This window comes from Ovis aries, chromosome 4 (assembly GCF_016772045.2).
Source record: "Ovis aries strain OAR_USU_Benz2616 breed Rambouillet chromosome 4, ARS-UI_Ramb_v3.0, whole genome shotgun sequence".
NCBI lineage: Eukaryota > Metazoa > Chordata > Mammalia > Artiodactyla > Bovidae > Ovis > Ovis aries.
This window is the reverse complement of record NC_056057.1, coordinates 91,700,391-91,704,386: the sequence shown is the minus strand read 5'-3', so window position 1 is coordinate 91,704,386 and position 3,996 is coordinate 91,700,391. Positions and strand designations below refer to the sequence as shown.

General features: G+C 38.7%; 1 pseudogene; it reads right to left on the bottom strand.

Moving 5' to 3' along the window:
* Positions 1-2,795: 2,795 nt before the first annotated feature.
* Positions 2,796-3,661, bottom strand: LOC101108480 (small ribosomal subunit protein eS1-like; annotated as a pseudogene).
* Between the last annotated feature and the right edge of the window lie 335 nt (positions 3,662-3,996).

Here is a 3,996-nt window from a genome sequence, read left to right as displayed (position 1 = left end):
TAGAACAATTTCTCTATCATGTATTAATAAACCCAACAATCTGAATCCATACTTCAAGCTTATTTGCAATTTAATGTTTCTCCCACTTCCCTATATTTAACTCAGACCAGCCAGAGAAATCTGAAAGAAGTCAGGTGCAGTGTTTGGTACTTGACTCCTCTGCTCATCATGCTATTAAAAATTCCTCTATCAGTGGTCTGATGAAGGAAGATGAGGTCGGGTACAGAGAAGTTGCAATTGTATATCTCACCATATAATTGTTTTCTGCTATCAGGGTCTTTGCACCCTAATAACTGGCCCTGTCTGAAAGAAGTATCTGAAAAGGCTCTAGCTTCACTACCTTCTTTCACCTCTTGTCCAATTCAGGACACCCAGGATATTCCTACTGCACCTCTAACCTTTCTCTGCTATCACTAACAGCTTAGCCAGAATCTCACTTTTTTGGCGTTTCCAGATAAGATTTTAAAAATGGAATCTTTATGCCTTTTAAGTTCAGGAGATCTAGAGCGATCAATTTAAAGAACATTTTCAGTCATTCCACTTTTGCAGCAATGCAAGTGGGATTAAAGTGTTTTCTATGTCAGGAATATTCATTTCAGGGGATAAGATGTCATTCTACACTCCTAGGAGACATCCTCACATTTCAAGGGGGTTGCTGCCTTTAGGCACCCCCCTTGTCTCTCCCACAGAGGTATAACAGTGATACATAAATCAGTTTGAATAAACTTTCTTCAAAGGAATTCTCACTCTCTTTGATTAACCTCCTGTCTTTTAAGGTGCAAGTTAAACATCAATGGCCATGAAGGTATCACTGGTTTGTTTCGAGACGTCTAATGCAATAAATGGAGGGTTTCCTGCTTTATCAGTAAACAACGATGTCACAATCATCAGCGATCCCAGCCCTCCCGGGCAACCAGGAAGGAGGACGATACCTGTGATCTGGCAGCCTTGAGGTTACAGCCACTCCCTATGGTGAGCACTGAGGACAAATGCGTGATACTGGCCCCAGATAGCGGAGATTCATATGGAAGGAATGATTTCAGTGAGCACAGACTCTTGCATCTTTCCATATATAGAAAATTGCTTAATCCCTTAATCTGAGATATTTGGTTTTCATTCACAAAAATACTTTTGATGTTCAGACTACCTGTCCTTTGTTGCAAACTTCTACATAACCATACCCCTCCTACCCCTCAGAGCAGTTCTCTCAGGGTCACTTGAGATGCTCTCTCCCAGGCTTGAAGTCCTAAAAGTTTCCACTTAATAAAACATAACTCTCAAATTTTAGGTTGTGACTATGTTTAAAGTCAACAATTGCAAATAAACATCTCCCATTTGAACTTTGGGAAATTAGGTGCTTATTTTCTCAACTCATCAGCCTCAGCCAGGAATCTGAATCAAATTGCACTGAACTATTTAATATCCAAGTGCAGAAGATTCCTCTAAACTATATAGAGGAATCTGTTAAGAAGGTAAGTATCAACACTGCATGTGGATTAGACTGCCCAAAGTACTCAGATTCTGATCATTTTAATTGCTTTTCTAGGCTACTGGGATGAGGGTCAGGACTTATGGTGCGTGGTTTCTCTCAATCTTATTTAAATTGAATAAAATTAGTAGTTGTATGTGAGATGAGAGCCGAAATGAGTAACTCTAAATCCGGGGGAAACATCCAATGGATTTGGAAGAGAAAAGGAGCCAAATAGCTAAACTGAAAAGCAGAAGTATGTGAGCCAAGGAGACACAGATCAGGCAAGAGAGAAAGACATATGGAATAATTCCAGAGAAGCGAGGTGCTGTTTATTTCTTCCCAGGATGTCTCAAGCACAAAGCTGAAGAATACTGGCTAAGACACAAGGCAGCTCCTCTCAGTTTCCAAGATTCTCAGGTGTTTTTGTTTTGAGAAAGTTTGTGTGCCTGTGCTCAGTCACTTCAGTCATGGCCAACTCAGCGACCCCATGGAGTATAGCCGACCAGGCTCCTATGTCCATGGGATTCTCCAGGCAAGAATACTGGAGTGGGTTGCCATGACCTCCTCCAGGGGATCTTCCCAACCCAGGGGTTGAATCTGCGTCTCTTACGTCTTCTGCACTGGCAGGCAGGTTCTTCACCACTAGCGCCACCTTGGAAGCCCATTGAGAAGGTTTATGTATGTTTATTTATTTGCCAAAGTGCCTTGAAATGAAAACTACATTTTTTTTTATTTCCACTGTAACTGAACCTTTTAAGATGTTATCATCTGTCTAAATACAGATGATATTTATTTCCAAGGCGTACACAATGGGAATAGCACTTATATGACTATATTCCTTTAATGTACATCTATTTTGAGGACACGGTATTAACTGCAGATTTTCCATTTCTGATATACTGTTTTAAAGTGATTTACAATTTTATTTTACATTTTGAAGAGGAAAAACTAAGAAATGTATAAGATTTTCATTTGTTATTAAGCTACTCTTCGATTTGGCAAATTAAAAAAAATCATTACAATTTCTCTCTCTTGTTCAAAATTATTTTAATCTCATGAATTTCAGGCTATTTAAAAATTTGACAGTGTATCCGACTGAGTTTAATTAACACATTCTCTTCTAAGTCAAGCTCTCTCACTCTCTGTTGGAAACCAACTTTTTCATTAGTGATTCTAATAATCTTTTCTAATTCTGAATCTCTCTCTGTATGTCTCTATCCATGTATCTCTAATCAATCTATATTTACTTTCTATGTAATTTGTCCATATATATTTTCTTTAATTCCATTTCTGCTCCAATTTATTTTATTTTATTTTATTTTTATTTTACCACAAATAAGATCTTTTATTGTCACCATTAAGAGTCTGCATTTTAAACCAATTCTTGGACTGGTGGCTCATATCCATCAGCTCGTTCAACTTTAGCACCTGTCTCATCCCCAGTAGCTTTTCCAGAACTACTACCTTCACCATGTAGCTCCATAGGTTTTCCCAATTCAAATTTGGGCTTCTTCAGCATTTTTACTTTTCTAACAAAGACATCATGAAGCGGATAAATAGATTGGCAAGCCTTTTCTATGTCTTTTCCAATGCTATCTGGAATCAATTTATTGACCACCTCTTTCAAGTCATCTGTCTGCACCTCTCGGGTCATGATTTCCATCATCTTCTTGTGGATCGGGCGCACCTGCTGGTGCTGGGCCTAAGAGGTCTTCTGAATCTGATTGTTGCGCTTTTTAGTAAAACCCACACAGAACAGACGAAGCAAGTAACCATTGGTAGTCTTGACATCAACGTGAGCTTCAATCATGGTCTGCCATTTTTTGACCATGGAGCACATTTTGTCACGGGTAAGATCCATACCATGAAAACTAGTGAGGCAGTTTTTGCCCTGAACATCCTCAGTAATTAGCCTGAATTTCCTAAATGCTACTTCATCATTCTGCAGATCAGCAAGACTCACTTCAAAAACACCACCTTTGAGACCATCAGATGCGATTTTGGTTCCTTGAGTTCCCGTGACCAATGTTTTCCCAATATTCCTTATATTGAACATAGCTGGTGCTTTCACATCATACCAGTCTTTTTAGAAAATGGGTCAACCACTTTCTTCTTGGCTCCCTTTTTGCCTCCTTTCGTAAGGCACTTGTTCTTGCCGACCGCCATGGTGCCGCTCAGAGAGCCAAAAGGTCCAATTTATTTTAATATCATACTCAACATGATCTTATATTTGCCTGTAGTTGATACAGGAACAGTGCAAATGATATTCTGAATATTTCAGAGAGGGTTTTTATTTTTTAATATTTCTTAAGACTTTAAGCATAAACATCAGATGAATCTTGCAATTGATGCATGAGGTATCATTATTGATGGAGGAAAGAAGAATTTTGGACTCTGAGGCTTTGAAATGCTTTGGGTAGGAAAAAAAATTCCAGCCACCAAGCAGGAAATTAAATGGGGTTGTTAACCTTCATTAGGGGCTCATAAGCCTATTAGTAATCACCTATACCACTTTCAAAAAATAG